Source organism: Dasypus novemcinctus, chromosome 18, assembly GCF_030445035.2.
Source record: "Dasypus novemcinctus isolate mDasNov1 chromosome 18, mDasNov1.1.hap2, whole genome shotgun sequence".
Taxonomy (NCBI): Eukaryota; Metazoa; Chordata; class Mammalia; order Cingulata; family Dasypodidae; genus Dasypus; species Dasypus novemcinctus.
Genome location: NC_080690.1, coordinates 78,754,798 through 78,775,322, shown reverse-complemented (window position 1 = coordinate 78,775,322; position 20,525 = coordinate 78,754,798). Strand labels below are relative to the sequence as shown.

The 20,525-nt window shown below is 40.0% G+C and overlaps 1 pseudogene; it reads right to left on the bottom strand.

Moving 5' to 3' along the window:
• Positions 1-8,540: 8,540 nt before the first annotated feature.
• On the bottom strand, positions 8,541-19,780 carry LOC101446391 (phenylalanine--tRNA ligase beta subunit pseudogene; annotated as a pseudogene).
• Positions 19,781-20,525: the final 745 nt, after the last annotated feature.

The window sequence follows — 20,525 nt, the reverse complement described above, 5'->3', positions numbered from 1 at the left end:
ATGTTCTTCCCTTTATTTAGGTCTTCTTTGATTTCCTTGAACAGTCTTGTGTAGTTCTCTGTGTATAAGTTTTTTACATCTTTAGTTAAATTTATTCCTGGGTATTTGATTTTTATATTGACTATTGTAAATGGTATTTGTTTCTTGATTTCCTCGTGAGCTTGCTCATTATTGGTGTACAGAATTGCGACTGAGTTTTGCACATTGATCTTATAATCTGCGACTTTACTAAACTAAGTTATGAGTTCTAGAATCTTTGTTGTAGACCTGCATGGTTTTCAATGTATAGGATCATGTCATCTGCAAATAATGAAATTTTGACTTCTTTCTTTCCAATTTGAATGCCTTTTATATCTGGTTCTTACATCAGTGCTTGAGCAAGTACTTCAAAGACAATGTTACATAGAAGGGGAGAGAGTGGGCATCCTTGTCTTGTTCCTGATCTTAGAGGGAAGGATTTTAGGATTTCACCATTGTAAACGATGTTGACTGTGGGTTTTTCATATATACTCTTTGTCATATTCAAGAAATTTCCTTGTATTCCAATCTTTTGGAATATTTTTTTATCAAGAAAGGGCACTGTATTTTGTCAAATGCTTTTTCTGCATCTATAGATATATTCATGTGATTTTTTCCCTTTAATCTGTTTATATGGTGTATTACATTGATTGATTTTATGCTGAACTATCCTTGCATACCTGGAATGAATCCCACTTGGTTGTGATATATAATTCATTTAATATACTGTTGAATATGATTAGCAAGTATTTTGTTAAGTATTTTTGCATTTACAATCAGAGGAATTGGTGTGTAATTTTCCTTTCTTGTGGTGTCTTTGTTTGGCTTTGGTACTAGGGCAATGTTGGCATCATAGAATGAGTTCAGTAATGTTCCTTCTGTTTCAATATTTTGGAAGAGTTTTACAAGGTGTGGTGTTAGTTTTTTCTGGAATGTTTGTAGAATTCACCTGTGAAGCTGTCTGGCCCTGGCCTCTTCTTAGTTGGGAGGTTTTTAATGACTGATTCTATCTCGTTATTTGTAATTGGTTTGTTGAGATCATCAATTTCTTCTTTCATCAATATGGGCTGCTTATGGTTTATAAGAATGTCTGAATTGTCATTTTTGTTGGAATATAGTTTTTCAAAGTATCCTCTTATGATAGTCTTTATTTCTGTGGGGTCAGTGGTGTCTCCTTTCTCCTTTCTTATTTTGTGTATTTGCATCTTCTCTCTTTTTTTCTTTGTTAGTCTCGCTAAGTGTTTGTCAATTTTATTGATCTTCTCAAAAACCAGCTCTTGGTCTCACTTATCTTTTCAAGTGCTTTCTTGTTTTCTATTTCATTTAGTTTTGCTGTTATCTTTGTTATTTCCTTCTTTCTTCTTCCTGTGGGGTTACTTTTTTCTCTTTTTACTAATTCCTCCAAATGTGCAGTTAGTTCTTCAATTTTTGCTCTTTCTTCTTTTTTGATGTATGAATTTATGGCTATAAATTTCCCTCTTAGTACTGCTTTTGCTGCATTCCATAAGTTCTGGTATTTTGTGTTATCATTATCATTTCTTTCAAGGTATTTATTGATTTCTTTTGAGATTTCCTCTTTGGCCCACTGTTTTTCTAAGAGTGTGCTGTTTAATTTCCATATTTTTATATGAAATCTGGCCTTATGGCCCTTGCAGTTTTCCAGCTTCACTCCACTGTGGTCAGAGATATTATTTTGTATGATTTCAAACTTTCTGAATTCATTAAGCCTTTCTTTGAGGCCTAGCATCTGGTGTATCTTGTAGAATGATCTATGTGCACTTGAGAAAAATGTAAACCCTGCTGTATTCGGGTGTAATGATCTGTATATGTCTATTAGATCCAGCTCCTCTAATATACTCTTCAAATATTTTGTTTCTTTAGTGATTCTCTTTTGAGATGTTCTGTCCAAAGTTGATAGTGGTGTATTAAAATTTCCCTCTATAATTGCAGAGGCATCTATTGTTTCACTTAGTTTTTCCAGTGTTTGCTTCATGTATTTGGAGGCGCCCTTGTTAGAAGCATAAATATTTATGATTGTTCGTTCTTCTTGAGAGATTGTCCCTTTCACTAATATGTAGTATCCTTCTTTATCTCTCACAGTTGTTTCACATTTAAAGTCTATTTTGTCTGATATTAATATAGGTACTCCTGCCTTTTTTTGGTTATTGTTTGCTTGTAAGATTGTTTTCCAACCATTCACTTTCAACCTCCATGAATCTCTGGGTCTAAGATGTGTTTCTTCTAGACAGCATATAGATGGGTCATATTTCCTTATCCAATGTCCCAGTCTGGATCTTTTGATAGGTGAGTTTAATCTGTTGACATTCAGTGTTATTACTTTCAAGGAATTATTTACGTTAGCCATATTTTGATTGGACTTGTGTTTGTCATATTTTGTTCATTTTTCTTCTCTTTTTGTCTTTTTGTTGCTCTTACACTCTCCTCCAACTCTACCTCTCTTGTTTTTTCCTTTCTTCCTGCAAAACTCCCATTAGTATTTCTTGAATGGGAGGTTTCTTGTTGGCATACTCTTTCAATTTCTGTTTATCTGTGAATATTTTGAACTCTACATCATTTTTGAATGCTAGTTTAGCTGGATAGAGTATTCTTGGTTGGAAATTTTTCCCTTTTAGTACCTTGACTATATCATACCACTGCCTTCTTGCCTTCATGGTTTCAGATGATAAATCAGCACTTAATCTTATGGAGCCTCCCTTGTATGTGATGGTTTTCTTTTCTCTTACTGCTTTTAGAATTTTCTCTTTGTCTTGAGCATTGGATAATTTGACAAGTATATATCTTGGGGTGGGTCTGTTTGGGTTTATGATGTTTGGGTTGCATTGTGCTTCCTGGATATATACATCTCTCTGTCTCAGTAGATTTGTGAAGTTTTCAGCCATTATTTCCTGCAACACCCCTTCTGACCCCTTTCCCTTCTCTTCTCCTTCTGGGATGCCTGTAATACGTATGTTTGTGCGTTTTGCATTGTCTTTCAAGTCCCTAAATTCTAGCTCTATTTTTTCTATCTTTTTATCGATCAATTCTACTATCTGTTTTATTTCAGATGTACTGTCTTCCACTTTGCTAATTCTCTCCCCTGCCTCTTCTAATCTGCTGCTATTTGCTGAGAGTGTATTTTTGATTTCTTGAACTGTAGTGTTCATTCCCATCATATCTGCTATCTTTTTGCATATTTCTGCAAGTTCCTCTCCAAGTGTTTTCTTCATATTGTTAAACACTTCCTTTACTTCATTAAGTTTGTCTCTAATATATGTTCTGAGATCTTTAATTACTTGTGTGAAGTTCTGCTCACCTTCCTGGTTTTTAGTTTGTTCATTGAATTCAGGCATGTTTTCCTGATTACTGGTTTGGTTTGTAGATTTTTGTTGCTGTCTGGTCATCATTTTATCTTGATGGGTTTAATCAGTTCCTTAGCTTCTTTGTCTAGTCTTGGGGGTTAATTAGCTGTTGTTCTTGCATAAGTGTTATGTCTTCTCTTTGTCACTTTGTTCTTCTTATTCTAATTTCTTGTTGCTGGCTGAGTTCACTTTGAAAGAAATTATTAGGGCCAGGGAAAGGCAATTGAGTAAAAAAGGAAAATGTATAAGGTAGTATTGGTAATAAATGTTAACACAGCAACAATATGAGATCTGGGAGAATGGATATTAGATTCATATAAGTTGTGTAGAGTTATAGCAGTAAGTAGAGTACATGTAATGAGATAGTCAACTCAATATGGGGAGGAATATAGTATGAATTAAAAAGCCAGTGTTTTGATGAGAGAAGGAAAGAGAAAAAAATACAAGAGTATCAAGAGTCTATAAAATACAGAAAACAAAACAAAGGTATTAGAAATTAAAAGTTAGACAATTTGGAGACCAAAGAAAGGGAGGTGGAATGTAGGAGAGACAGTAGATGATGGAGGATAGCAAGATGTGGGGGAAAGGGGATAGTGTAGGTGGCCAAAATCAATTCACACAGAAATGAGGAAATGGAGGATGAGGAAACCCAGCAAATGTGAGGCGTTCCCTGCAGCACCTATTGTATAATTAAGATAAAATAAGATAAGAAGAAAAAGAGAGAAAAGAAAAAAAAGAGGAAGAAAAAAGGCGGGTGCGCAAAGAAAAGGGAGATAAACAAGCAAGAAAAAGAAAAGAAGAAACAAAAAAAAAAACCCTAAATAAACAAAAAAGGACCTTGGGGGATACAATGGGAGAAAAGACTAGGAGATAATGCGATATTAGCAACCAAGACAATTTAAAAAAAAAAAAGAAGTAAAAGAAGAAGGAAAGAAAAAAAAAACAACGTAAACCCCAAGGGCTAGGACAATTAAGGACCTCAGATGGCCCTCAGAGCGTGGTGGATTCAGGGATGGGAAGTCTGTGATATTGCAGATTCAAGAGGTGTGAGTCTCTGGGGTGTGGGCCACCAGGGTTTAGGGGACACAGACCTGGGAACCACAAATCCAGTTAACAGGGAGCCTGGGAGCACTACAGTGCAACACAGCCTTCAGAGATCCCTGTAGCTGGGCGCCAGCCCTATGGGGGAGTGTCACATCCGTAAAGTCTGACCTCTGCATCAGAACCCCAAAATTCCTCCTCTCACAAGAGACTCTTCTGTCACTGTCTCACCAAGTCTACTTCAGGACACCTCCCACCTTGCAAGCCCCCGAAACAGGCTGCTGGTGGTGCCTCTGTATTGCAAACTATTCAAGAACCATAGCAGATCAGCCGCCAGCCCTAGGGGGGCAGGGTTGTAGCCGGAAGCTCTGATCTCCGTGTCAGAAACCCAAAATTCCACATCACGCAAAAAAATTCCTCTGTCTCTGTCTCACCAAATCTTCGTCCAGACACGTCCTGCCCTGTAAGCCCCAGAAACAGCCTGCTGGGGATGCCTCTGTATTACAATCAATTCAAGGACTGCTGCAGATTGGCCGCTAGCCCTAGGGGGTTGGGCTCTAGCCGGAAGCTCTGATCTCCATGTCAGAAACCCAAAATTCCATGTCTCAGAAAAATCTCCTCCGTCTCTGTCTCACCAAATTGGTTTCCAAATACTTCCTGTCCTGCAAGCCCCCGAATAGCCCGCTCAGGGCTTAAAAATTCCTCAGCACATCAGCACCTCCAGGAATCGCTGCTGCTGTGCCACCCGCCCCAGGGGGAAGCGTCTCATGTGCAGCCCTGATCTCCATGAAAGAGACCCTACATTCTACCTTTTACACAAATATTCTCTGTCACCGTCCCACAAAATTGATATCTAGACACTTCCTGTCCTGCAAAGCCCCAAAACAGCCTGGTCCAGAAAAATTTCCAATGCTGCTTAGCCACTTCTTTGCAGGAGAGACTATAAGGTGCACTCACTCAGACACCATCTTGCCCCACCTTGTCAGCACTGTGATTTTCACTCTGCTCTGCTTCCCCTCTTGGCAAGCACGGAGTTAAGATGGCAGCTACTGGCTTCTTTCTGACTTGGACAGGCTCAAACTTTAGCTACTCTTAGGATTAGACTTTAGTCTGCTGAATTTTCTGATCAGTAGCTGAAGCTGGTGTCCAACTGTCTCTTCCTCCCCCATTTTTGGGAAGTGGGGCTTTCAATTCCAGTCACAGAACAGCTCCTGAGGTGTCTTGTGCCTCCAGTGGCAGATGGGCTCTGACTTCCATGGCTTGGAGCACACTACTTACAAATCTTCTCTGCAGATGGGCAGTCTCCTCTTTCCATTCTTTCAAGGATGTTGTAGGATGCTCTTATGGTCTCCTGAAACCCCCAAACAGGTGTTTCAGAAAGCTCCAGAGAGCTCTGCATGTTTACTAATTGTCCTGTAGCAGGAGCTGACTCTAGGAGCTCCTCACTCTTCCACTGTCTTGGTGGTTGTCCAAGATATTTTACTGAATTGGAAAAACTAACTATGAAATTTATTTGGAAGGGCAAGAGGCCCTGAATGAGTGTGATGGAGTTGGACTCAGATGTGACCTCTCTACACATGCCTCTTCTGTCACTGTTACTGAATCTGTGCTTGGCACTGAGGTTGGTTTATGCCCAGGAGATTCCTCCATTTCTTCCTCAGCGACTATGTCCTTTTTTTGTCTTCTAAAAAGTTTTAGATCACAGTAAAGTCACTTATACAATATAGGGGACTCCCATATACCCAACATCAAACTCTTTGCCCACTTCCCAGCAATGACCTTTTTACATGTGCATACTATATTTCCTATAGCATATTGAAATATACCTACCAACCATGGTTCCATTATGGTTAACATTATGATTTATATTTTAAACTGTACACTTTTCTAAATTTTTGGTTACTTTATGGTTTACTTTATGGTTTACATTTTAGACTATACACTTTTATAAATTTTCGGTGAAATTTAACATGGCTTATATTCATTGTTGAATGAACTTGTGGATCACTTTCATTGCCCCCCCAGTTACCACCACTCCCATCCATTCTATTCCTCTTTCCCCCTCCCCTCAGGGTCTACTGTGATAACCAAGCTTCACTGCTTGAAGGACAAGATTCATAGATACAACAATGCTGAGGACTTGACACTCTAGTCTGTCATCCCTGATTGGGAGCCACCTATGATCTCGACAGATACCTTCTCCTCTGTTTGAGGACATCAGTCCACCCCAGGAAGGCGGTACAGCACATTCCTGCTCAGTGTATGGGTCTCCACCCACTGATATAACACAGTATGACAAGATGAGCACTTACATACTCCCTAGAAACCTGCCTGAGATGCACCCTCTGTCAGATGCTCCACGTCAAGCACCCCAAACAAGTAACCCTTCTTTATTACATTTTCTAAAGAGTTTTCTCAACATTATAGTTTCAACCAGGCACCTGACACTCTCCTATGTTCACCTGCTCACTCCAAATCCTCCCCTCAATTTAATCAACCATCTGACCCATCCTCCCATCTAGCTGTCCTCAAGCCTGCAAAGCCCCACCCAATAGTACCCCTATGCCCCCATCTTATTTCTTCACTGCACAAGTACTCATCTCCACTTTATCATAGATTTTGCCCATGTAGGCATCAGCTCACTACCTTCCTCTTCCCCCATTTCCTGTAAGACCCTTGTCCTGTCTCTAGCTCTCTGAGACAGTTTGATTTGCTTAATTCATATCAGAGATGTCATGTGTTCTGTATATGTCTACTAGATCCAGATCCTCTAATATATTATTCAAAGTCTTTGTTTCTTTATTGATGATCTGTTGAGATGTTTTATCTAACGGTGATATTGATATATTAAAGTCCCCTATGATAATTGTAGAGGCATCTATTCCTCCACTTAGTTTTTCCAATGTTTGTCTCATGTATTTTTTTTTAATTTTTTTATTTTTTATTGACTTTGTAATAATATTACATTAAAAATATATATGTGAGGTCCCATTCAACCCCACCCCCCCTCTCTCCCCCCCCCCCAACAACACTCGTTCCCATCATCCTGACACATCCATTGGATTTGGTAAGTACATGTATTTTGAGGCACCCTGGTAGGGTGCATAAATGTTTATGATTTTTCTTTCTTCTTGAAAGATTACCCCTTTTACTATTATGTATTGTCTATCATTGTCTCTCAAAATAGTTTTGCATTTTTTCTGATAATAGTGTAGCTACTCCTGTCCCTTTTTAGTTATTGTTTGCTTGTAAGGCTGTTTTCCAGCTGTTCACTTTCAACCTCCTTGAATCCCTGGGTCTAAGGTAGGTTTCTTGTAGACAGCATATAGATGGGTTATATTTCCTTATCCATTCTGCCAATCTGTGTCTATTGACAGGTGAGTTTATTCCACTAACATTCAGTTATTACTCTCAAGGAATTACTTACATTAGCCATATGGTTTTTTCTTTCCTCCTGCACAAGTCCCTCTAGTATTTCTTGAAGAGCAGGTTTCTTATTGACATACTCTCTTAGTTTCTGTTTATCTATGAATATTTTGAACTCTCCATCATTTTTGAATGTCAGGTTTGCCTGATATAGTATTCTTGACTGGAAAATATTTTTCTTTTTCTACTCTGACTATGTCATACCACTGCCTTCCTTCTCCATGGTTTCAGATGAGAAATCAGCACTTAATCTTTTTTTTTTTTGTAGTTGGAATTTCAGGGAAAAGGATTCTCCATACTTCTTAGAGCAACTTTATTACCTGATTAACATATGTGAAGTCTTTCTGGGTAAGTTCAGAGTAAGTTTTTTATCTTCTGCCCTAAAGGCTTCAGACAGGCTGCTTTTCGAGTACAAATCTTCAATTTAGGTTTTCCCAGTTGTCCAGTTTGGATGAGTAGGTTTACCATGGGGCCTGTGGTTTGAAGGAGTCAGTTTAGGTACCCCTGTAGGGCTATCATGGCTCAGCTAGAACAGATGTATATTGTGTGTCCCTTTACAAGAGTTCTGAAAAGTGTTTTTTTTTTTTTAATCCTGGAAGGAAAAGGGTAATATACTAACAATTAATTGAAATAAAGTTTTATCCCTAATGAAACAAAACTAAAAAAAAATATCAAAAAGAGGACTTAAAGTCTTCATTATATTGCTGCTAACTCTGGGTTCAGTTGATCTGTCTTATCTTCTGATGCTTTGATCATATATCCCCCTTCTTTTCACCAAAAGGCACATTTAGCAGCTGCATAATTCTGTACAAAAGTCCATGGATTATCTCAAACCCAGGGTTCTTGTTGTAATAAACAGCACAGAGATGCCTGTAGTTTCTTGCTCCTACATCTCTGCTGGAATCTTTTACTATGATGTCAGAGTAAGGGACATCTTTCAATTAGCTGCTATTGTCTTTAGGAGGCCAGGAAGAAGGGTAGTGTGTGCCACCTGAAATTCAGCTGTTTTAGGATTATTTACGTGTACTGCCTTTGTGGCAGAGATATACAAACCAAGTTTATCAGAGATATTTTCTTGGGAGCACAGAGCAAAGGTAAGTGCTTTAGTGAACCCAGCCACTGCCATGTCTTGTCTTAGAAGTTCTGTGAGCTTATTAAGGGGAAATTGATTAGCTATGGTCTATGATTTCAGGAGAGTCATCTGAATGTTGTTACATCCATAAGCAATAGCTGCATCTTCTATAATATCACATGCATGGATAATGTCAGCTCTGGTCAGAGGGATTTCAATCTCTATCTGATTCCCATCGCGTATAACTTCTGATTTTAAATACATTCTGGTCAGAAGCTTTGCAAGATTTTCTGGAGTTTCTCTGATTCCAACATTTTTGTTAATGAGATCAGCTCTCACTATCTCCTTTCAGTAAGCCAGTTCTGGAAAAGTATAAGATTTTCCATTAGGAAAAATTACCTCAGTTGCTTCAACCATAAATTGATTCTCACAATATTCACTGAAGATAGTGAAAATAATATCAAGGACTATTTTTGCCTTAGTAAAGTCAGTTCCTGTACATTCAATTAATACACTTTTAGGAGAGAGGGGGCAAGATGGCGGCTGAGTGAACATCCCTGTTAGAGTCTTCTGCAGGGAATCGGCTGGGCGGCGTTGGAGACTCTTTGGGACCAGATTGTTTCGGGATTTTTGCTGGTCCGGAGGTGTCTGGACATCGATTTGGAGGGAAGGTAACAGAGAGGATTCGTTTGTGAAATATACACGGAGATCCCAGCTACCTGTAGAGGATTCCCTTCTTGGGTAGGCGGAGACAAGGCATCTAGCCCCGCTCGGTGGGGCCGAGCCAGGCCGAGCTGGGCCGCGGTAGCGCTTGGAGCCGGGCGGGGCCGGTGCAGGCCCCGGCTGCGGGCCGCGGTAGCGCTTGGAGCCGGGCGGGGCCGGTGCAGGCCCCGGCTGCGGGCCGCGGTAGCGCTTGGAGCCGGGCGGGGCCGGTGCAGGCCCCGGCTGCCGGCCGCGGTAGCGCTTGGAGCCGGGCGGGGGCCGGTGCAGGCCCCGGCTGCGGGCCGCGGTAGCGCTTGGAGCCGGGCGGGGCCGGTGCAGGCCCCGGCTGCGGGCCGCGGTAGCGTTTGGAGCCGGGCGGGCCCGGGTCAGGCCGCGGCGGGTACGGAGCCGGGCAGGGCCAGTCCAGGCCGCGGTGGCGGGAGGTGGACGCCGGAGCCGGCTGGGCCGCTGTAGCGAGCGGAGCTGGGCGGAGCCAGGCCAGGCCAAGGCGGCGTGAGGAGCCGGGCAGAGCCGGTCCAAGCCTCCGCGGCGGGCGGAGCCGGGCCTGCGGAGGTGTTTCTGTTTTTTTTTGTTTGTTTGTTTGTTTTTTGTTTTTTGTTTTTTTTTTTAATTTTACTTAATTTTTTTTTTTTTTTTTTTTTTTTTGAGCTTCTGCAGTACTGGGGAGTTCGTGGGCCCTGGGCGGCCTATTGGGGGTTTGTGGGAAGGGAGGTGCTTGCAGACCCATTTGGGCAGACAGACGGGGGGGTTTTAGGGCAAAGTGGGGGGAAGTTGTTGTTTTAGATAGTGTTGCAATTGTGACACGTGTGTACTTGTATCTCTCTTCTCCCTATCCGTTCCCCACCGTTTGCCCATCCTCTTTTTCTTTCTTCCTTTCTTCTTGCCTTTCTTTTTTCTTTATTATAATTAGTTTGTTTGTTTTTTTTTTTTTTTTTTCGGTTTTCTCTTTCCCTCTTGTCCCTCATCTTCCACTTATTTTTACTTTAATTCAAGTATACAATAGGTGCTACAGGGAACACCTCACATTTGCTGGGTTTTCCCATCCTCCACTGCCTCATTTCTGTGTGAACTGATTTAGGCTACCTACACTATCCCCCTTCCCCTGCATCTTGATATCCACTATCATCTACTGTCTCTCCTATATTCCACCCCCCACCTCCCGTTCTTTGATCCACAAAGTGTCTAACTCTTAATTTCTAATACCTTTGTTCTGTTTTCTGTCTATTATCCACTCTTGAAACTATTACCTTTCTTTTCTTTTTCCCTCTCTCATGAAAACAATAGCTGTGTAGTTCATACCATATTCCTCCCAAATTCAGTCATCAACTTCATAAAAGGTACTCTACCTACAGCTATAACTCTATACAATCTACATGAATCTAACCTCCATCCTTCCAGATCTCATATTCCTGCTTTATTAACATACATCACCAATACAACTTTACACTTTTCCCTTGCTTACACAATTGCCTTTCCCCAACACTAATACTTTCCTCTAAAGTGAACTTAACCAACAACAAGTAACTAGAATAAGAAGAAAAAAGTGACAAAGAGAAGATATAACACCTGTGCAAAAATAACAACTAATTAACCTCCAAGAGCAGACAAAGAAGCTAAGGAACTGATTAAATTCGTCAAAATAAAGAGATGACCAGAAAGCAACAAAAATCTACGAACCAAACCAATAATCAGGAAAACATGGCTGAATCCAATCAACAAACCAACAATCATGAAGGGGAGCAAAACTTGGCACAAGCAATGAAAGATCTCAGAACATTTATCACCGACAAATTTGATGCAGTAATGAAAGAGGTTAACAACATGAAGACATCACTTGGAGGGGAAATTGCAGACATACGCAAAAACATAACAGATATGATGGGAATGAACACCACAGTTCAAGAAATCAAAAATACACTTGCAGCAAATATCAGCAGACTAGAAGAGACAGAGCAGAGAATTAGTGATGTGGAAGACAGTACATCAGAAATCAAACAGATAGTAGAAGGGGTCAATAAGAAGATAGAAAAAATCCAATTAGGATTTAGGGACCTGAATGACAATGCAAAACGCTCAAACATACGTATTATAGGCATTCCAGAAGGTGAAGAGAAGGGAAAGGGGTCAGAAAGAGTGTTGCAGGAAATAATGGCTGAAAACTTCCCAAATCTACTGAAAGAGACAGATGTACATATCCAAGAAGCACAGCGCACTCCACAAGTCATAAACCCCAACAGGCCCACCCCAAGACATATACTTGTCAAATTATCCAATGCTCAAGACAAAGAGAAAATCCTAAAAGCAGCAAGAGAAAAGAAAACCATCACATACAAGGGAAGCTCAATTAGATTAAGTGCTGATTTCTCTTCTGAAACCATGGAGGCAAGAAGACAGTGGTATGATATAGTCAAGGTACTAAAGGAAAAAAATTTCCAACCAAGAATACTCTATCCAGCTAAACTAGCATTCAAACATGATGGAGAGTTCAGAATATTCGCAGACAAACAGAAACTGAAAGAGTATACCAACAAGAAACCTCCCCTCCAAGAAATTCTAAAGGGAGTTCTGCAGGAAGAAAGGAAAAAACAGGAAAGGCAAAGTTGGAGGAGAGTATAAGACCAACAACAACAACAAAAAAGACAAAAAAAAATATACAAACAAAATATGACAAACACAAATCCAATCAAAATATGGCTAACACAAATAATTCCTTGATAGTAATAACACTGAATGTCAATGGATTAAACTCACCTATCAAAAGATTCAGACTGGGACACTGGATAAGGAAATATGACCCATCCATATGCTGTCTACAAGAGACACATCTTAGACCCAGAGACGCATGGGGATTGAAAGTGAATGGCTGGAAAACAATCATACAAGCTAACAATAACCAAAAAAAGGCAGGAGTAGCTATATTAATATCAGACAAAATAGACTTTAAATGTGAAACAATTGTGAGAGACAAAGAAGGATACTACATTTTAGTCAAAGGGAAAATCTGTCAAGAAGATCGAACAATCATAAATATCTATGCCCCTAACAAGGGTGCCTCTAAATACGTCAGGCAAACGCTGGAAAAACTAAGTGAAAGAATAGATACATCTACAATTATAGTGGGGGATTTTAATACACCACTATCAACTCTGGACAGAACATCTCAAAAGAGAATCACCAAAGAAACAAAACATCTGAATAGTATATTAGAGGAGCTCGATCTAATAGACATATATAGATCGCTACACCCAAACACAGCAGGATATACATTTTTCTCAAGCGCACATGGATCATTCTCCAAGATAGATCATATGCTAGGCCACAAAGAAAGGCTGAACGAATTCAGAAAGATTGAAATCATACAAAACATTATCTCTGACCACAGTGGAGTCAAGCTGGAGATTTGCAAGGGAAAGAAGCCCAGATTTCACACCACGATTTGGAAATTAAACAACACACTCTTAGAAAAACAGTGGGTCAAAGAGGAAATCTCAAAAGAAATCAATGACTACCTTGAAACAAATGATAATGATAACACAACATACCAAAATTTATGGGATGCAGCAAAAGCAGTACTGAGAGGGAAGTTTATAGCCATAAATTCATATATCAAAAAAGAAGAAAGAGCAAAAATGGAAGAACTAACTGCACATTTGAAGGAATTAGAAAAACAACAACAAAGTAACCCAACAGGAAGAAGAAGGAAGGAAATAACAAAGATAAGAGCAGAACTAAATGAAATAGAAAATAAGAAAGCACTTGAACAGATAAACAAGACCAAGAGCTGGTTTTTTGAGAAGATTAACAAAATTGACAAACCTTTAGCAACACTAACAAAGAAAAAAAGAGAGAAGATGCAAATACACAAAATAAGAAATGAGAAAGGCGATATCACCACTGACCCCACAGAAATAAAGACTATCATAAGAGGATATTTTGAAAAACTATATTCCAACAAAAATGACAATCTAGAGGAAATGGACAAATTCCTAGAAACACATAAACAGCCCATATTGACAAAAGAAGAAATTGATGATCTTAACAAACCAATCACAAGCAGAGAGATAGAATCAGTTATTAAAAATCTCCCAACTAAGAAGAGCCCAGGGCCAGATGGCTTCACAGGTGAATTCTATAAAACATTCCGGAAAGAACTGACACCAATCCTGCTGAAACTATTCCAAACCATCGAAACAGAAAGAACATTACCCAACTCCTTCTATGATGCCAACATTACCCTAGTACCAAAGCCAAACAAAGACATCACAAGAAAGGAAAATTACAGACCAATTTCTCTAATGAACCTAGACGCAAAAATACTTAACAAAATACTTGCTAATCGTATTCAACAACACATTAAACGAATTATACACCACGACCAAGTGGGATTCATCCCAGGTATGCAAGGATGGTTCAACATAAGAAAATCAATCAACGTAATACACCATATAAACAGATTGAAGGAAAAAAATCACATGATTATATCTATTGATGCAGAAAAAGCATTTGACAAAATACAGCACCCTTTCTTGATAAAAACACTCCAAATGATTGGAATACAAGGAAATTTTTTGAACATGATAAAGAGTATATATGAAAAACCTAAAGCCAATATTGTTTACAATGGAGAAATCCTAGACTCCTTCCCTCTAAACTCAGGAACAAGACAAGGATGCCCACTGTCGCCGCTCCTATTTAACATTGTCTTAGAAGTACTTGCTCGAGCACTGAGGCAAGAACCAGAAATAAAAGGCATTCAAATTGGAAAGGAAGAAGTCAAAATTTCATTATTTGCAGATGACATGATCCTATACATAGAAAACCCTGAGAGATCTACAACGAAGATTCTAGAACTCATAAATGAGTTTAGTAAAGTCGCAGGTTATAAGATCAATGCGCAAAAATCAGTAGCATTTCTGTACACCAATAATGAGCAAGATCAGGAGGAAATCAAGAAACAAATACCATTCACAATAGTAAATAAAAAAATCAAATACTTAGGAATAAATTTAACTAAAGAGGTAAAGAACTTATACACTGAGAACTATACAAGATTGTTCAAGGAAATCAAAGAAGACCTAAATAAATGGAAGACTATTCCTTGTTCATGGATAGGAAGACTGAACATTATTAAGATGTCTATCCTACCAAAATTGATCTACACATTCAATGCAATCCCAATAAAAATCAATGCAGCCTTCTTTAAGGAACTAGAAAAACTAACTATGAAATTTATTTGGAAAGGAAAGAGACCCCGAATAGCCAAAGACATACTGAAAAAGAAAAATGAAATTGGAGGAATCACACTACCTGACTTCAAAACATACTATAAAGCTACGGTGGTGAAAACAGCATGGTATTGGCATAAGGAGAGACATATAGACCAATGGAATCGAATTGAAAGCTCTGATATAGAACCTCACATATACAACCACATAATATTCGATAAAGCCACCAAACCCTCTCAACTGGGAGAGAGTGGCCTATTCAACAAGTGGTGTCTGGAGAACTGGATAGCCATATGTAGAAGAATGAAAGAGGATTACCATCTCACACCTTATACAAAGATCAACTCAAGATGGATCAAAGACCTAAATATAAGAGCCAAGACCATAAAAACCTTAGAAAGCAGTGTAGGGAAACATCTACAGGACCTTGTAATAGGTAATGGATTTATGAATATCTCACCAAAAGCACGAGCAACAAAAGAACTAATAGATAAATGGGACTTCCTCAAAATTAAAGCCTTCTGCACCTCAAAGGAGTTTGTCAAGAAAGTAAAAAGGGAGCCCACACAGTGGGAGAAAATATTTGGCAATCATATATCTGATAAGAAACTTATAACTTGCATATATAAAGAACTCCTACATCTTGAAAATAAAAAGATAAACAATCCATTTAAAAAATGGGAAAAAGACTTAAACAGACACTTCTCCGAAGAAGAAATACAAATGGCAAGAAAGCACATGAAAAAATGTTCCAAATCTCTAGCTATCAGGGAAATGCAAATCAAAACCACAATGAGATACCATCTTACACCCATAAGATTGGCAGCTATGAAAAAAACAGAAGAATACAAGTGCTGGAGAGGATGTGAAGGAAGGGGAACACTCATCCACTGCTGGTGGGAATGCAGAAGGATCCAACCATTCTGGAGAACAGTATGGCGGTTTCTCAAAAAACTAGCCATAGATTTGCCATATGACCCAGCAATACCACTGCTGGGAATATACCCAGCAGAACTGAAAACAAGAACACAAACCAATATATGTACACCAATGTTCATAGCAGCATTGTTCACTATTGCCAAAAGTTGGAATCAACCCAAATGCCCATCAACAGATGAGTGGATCAATAAAATGTGGTATATACACACAATGGAATACTACTCGGCTGTAAGAACAAACACACTACAAACACATGTGATAACATGGATGAATCTTGAGAACCTTATGTTGAGTGAAGCAACTCAGACATTGAAGGACAAATACTACATGACCTCAATGATATGAAATAAACAAGCTGCCCTAGATAGCAAGAGACTGAACGATAGGCTTGCAGGAAATCGGAGGGTGGAGGAAGGATATGAGCCGATGTCTGCAGGGGTGGAATTTAAGACGAGATGGTGGTAAGTATGAACACAAAGAAGAGATAAAAGGGGGGCAAGGGGTTGCCTTTGCTTGGGGCTTTGCGGGTTTGAGGCTGGCTGGGGAGGGGCGGGTGGGTAACGTTGCCCAAAAGTGGGGGGAGGGAGGGGTAGCATACGAACCAGGAGAGGGTCAGGTGTTGGTGGAGAGTAAAATGCCGAGAAAATCATATCAAAATATAATAAAGAGGGTTACCTGTTTAGAATGCTCGGAGGGGAGGGTCTGATACAGGACGGGCTCCTGGGGAATGTCTAAATGCTCATTCTGCCAGAGTGGGTGACACCATGGGGTAGAAACCCAAGTAGTGAGAGTGGGGGTGGACCCACATCCTGGGGAGGACTAATGCCATCCAATAGAGGGAACTGTATCCCTCGAGAGAAAGGGTGGCTCCCAGGGCATTGGGGCAGTTGAGCAAGTTAGGCCCTGAACACTATTCCATCTATCTCTGGAAGTGGCTCCTCAGGAAACGGAGGTTGGCTATCACTGAGGGCACCAAGGCGGAAGGGAAAATGGACGTTAAATGTGTGGAACCAAAGTAAATGGGGGGTAAGAGAGGAGTTTCTTGAGAGTACACAAGGATGGATATAAAACATGTAATATTACACCATAACATATAGGAGATGACAGACTGATAATGTAAACCATAATGTAAAACATAGGATAACTAAAAATGTAAAGAACTGTGTATCCTAAAGTATGCACCATAATGTAAACACAGATGTCACCTTGTTAGAAAGCTAATGTCTCAGACTCTGTACATCACTTTAAGTAAATATGATATGAATAGGGCGTAAGAGTATCACTGTGGAAGGGAAAAGGTTTTCTGGTGGATGTGTGGGAGTGCTGTATATTATATATATACATTGCTGTGGTCTAGGACTCCAGTGAAGAAAAGCTGAATAATTAGGGGGGGGGGGGGGGAAAAAAAAAAAAGAAAAAAGAAAAAATAGGATGTGGAATTTTTTCAAGTCAACATTCTTTATCTAAGTTCTTTAGCTAACTTTATCCAAGTTCTTTATCTATCCTTTAAACTCATCGCTATATGCCATTCCCTAGTAAGGGACCATGACATTATATTGGGCTTCAAATTTCGGGGAGTTCTGGATCACAGAGTGTTTCAACAATGGCAATGGAGGGATACTGGTATGGGATACCAATGACAGGTGAGATATGACTGACAGGGAGCTGTACAGAACATATGTCCAGGGTGCATGGTAATGTTTGGATATACTCATAGTGGCAACAATTAAAAACCACAGTAGGGGGGGTACTGGGTTCCTGGCCAGTGGTGCTCTGTCGTGGTCCCTAGGGGAGCAGCGACAGTCTCCCAGGTACAGTGGTGGGGACCGGGAGGGAGTGAGGGTTCAACAGTGAGCCCCTGATACTAATGACTATGCTTGTGAGCTGATAAACCCCAAATAATAACAAGGCCTAGAGCAACTTTGTGCCTGGGAATTTCCTTCTGTCAGCCTTCATGTTACTCAAATGTGGCCAGTCTCGAAGCCAAACTCAGCATGTAAATGCAATGCCTTCCCCCCAGCGTGGGACATGACACCCGGGGATGAGCCTCCCTGGCAACGAGGGACCACTATCAACTACCAACTGATGATGCAACTGGAAAATGACCTTATACGGAAGGTTCAATGCGGATCAGCAGAATATCCATGTCTACATAAAATACCATGACTTTAAAATGCTGTTTGACCTAAAGTAAGGGGGAAATGGAAAGGAGAAATGAGTTTATATGGCTACGAGTTTCTAAAAAAGAGTCTGGAGGCTGGCAGAAGGTTTGCCCTCATGCACAACTGAGCAGAGTCAGAGAGACAGATAAAGCAGATACAACCCCCAGATATTGGTTCCTTTGAGGGCTAAAGAGACCCATGGGAGTTATGGTCATGGCCGATGGGGTTAACTACCAGGGCAGATGGCCCCTCTTTGGAAATGGTGTTTATGTGTGATGAATCTGGACTCAGATGGGATCTCCCTTCATAAGACTTTCATGCTAATGTGCTGGAGGTGCAGTTAATGTTGGGGTTTAAGATATATTTAGGGGATTTGAATCTCTGGACTGACAATGTGATAGCCAGATCCTGAGCCTCAACAGACTCCAGCACCTACAATCTGATTTATTGGACTTACCACACTCAGCTAAGATGGAGGTGAAGAAGGACAACCACCACACCATGGAGCCTAGAGTGATTACAACTGAAAATGGGAGGACTGCATCCAGCATCCAGGTGGAATCTGAGCCTCCTCTTGACATAAAGGTGCAATGGACACAACCAATCCAGTGTCCACATAGAAGAGGTGGCATTGGATTGGGAAAAGTGGACATAATGGACAAAGGGTATGGGGAAAGGCAGGAAGAGATGAGAGGTGGAGGCGTCTTCGGGACATGGAGCTGCCCTGGATGGTGCTTCAGAGGTAATCACCGGACATTGTAAATCCTCACAGGGCCTACATGATGGAATAGAGGAGAGTATGGGCCATGATGTGAACCAATGTATATGAGGTGCAGAGGTGCCCAAAGATGTACTTACCAAATCCAATGGATATGTCATGATGATGGGAACGAGTGATGTTGGGGGGGGGGAGAGGGGGGGTGGGGGGGTGGGGTTGAATGGGACCTCACATATATATTTTTAATGTAATATTATTACAAAGTCAATAAAAAATAAAAAAATTAAAAAAAAAAAAAAGAAGCATTTGAACTTTGTATGACCTGTACCATATTATTGTAAATGTCGCACCTGTCCCTTATTATAATGAATAACAAACAGCAGCTTGTTTGTTCCTAAATAAATATGATATGGAAACTAAAAAAAAAAAAAAAAAATACACTTTTAGTCTTTACTGTTATGTTGGAATGATCCCCATTGATGACTGGAGGCATTGAAAGAATGACACTGTTGCTATAATAGATAACTGGGTATAGGGGCTTATTTTCAGTGATATGCAAATAATGTTTAAGGTGGTTGTCATTCTTATATATGTTCATCAGTTCACAAGCTGTATATTCCTTTGTCTTACTTAGAGGCTTGAATTTGATATCTGAAGGACGCTTTGCAGTGTAAGTAAATGGGCCTGACAAAGTGTCCAAATCAAGGGTACCAAGAGCAACCAAAGCTCTTTTCCTGCAAATATTTGATGTAATCTCTCCTGAAGTTCAATGAAGCTGTCATAACGGTCTTTAGTGAACTTTATATTTCGGAGAACTGCTGCTATAGCATAAAGATGTATTTTAGCTGTCTCTTCTGTGATAATTAATTTCTGGATTTCTCCATTAGGCGTTAAAAGTTTATAGACTGGGGCCTTCATCTTCTTTACCTTTCTTTAAAGACTTGAAGTCCTCTGACCAATCCTTCCAGACACAGGAGATCATATAACTTCATCAAGTTCCAGACCAAATTCAAAGCATAGTTCATCAAATTCTTCTTGGTGTGAATCCAGCCCAGGGCTTTGAAGAGCAAATCCTGCTTCACACTAAGAGTTGACATGGCGAATCAGGAGCACTGCCTGCACTTAATCTTATTCAGCTTCCCATCACTGCACAACTGCTTACCTCCACCTTATCACAGATTTTGCCCATGTGGACATTGGCTCACCAACTCCCTCTCCCCTCCTATTTCCTGTAAGGCTATCTTCCAGACTCTAGTTCTCTGAGATGGTTCAATTTGACTAATTCATATCAGAAAGGTCACGTAATATTTGTCCCTCAATTCCTGGCTTGCTTCACTCAACATAAGGTCCTCAAGATTCATCCATGTTATCCCGTGTACTAGTACTATATTCCTTCTTACAGCTGAGTAATATTCTATTGTGTATATATACTAAAATTTGTTTATCTATTCATGTGTTGATGGGTATTTGGGTTGATTCCAACTTTTGCCAATGGTGAGTAATGCCACTATGAACATTGGTGTGCATATATAGGTTTGTGTCCTTGTTTTCAGTTCTACTGGGTATATACCCAGCAATTGAATTGCTAGGTCATATGGAAAATCCATAGTTAGCTTTTTGAAGAACTGCCAATCTGTCCTCCATAATGTCTAGATCCTTCTACATTCCCACCAGCAGTGGATGAAGGTTCCCATTCTTCTGCATTCTCTCCAACATTTGTAGTCTTCTGTTTTTTAATAGCTGCCAGTCTAATGGTTGTAAGACGGTATCTCATTTTAGTTTTGGTTTGCATTTCCCTAATAGCTAGTGATTTTGAGCATCTTTTCCTGTGCTTTTGAACCA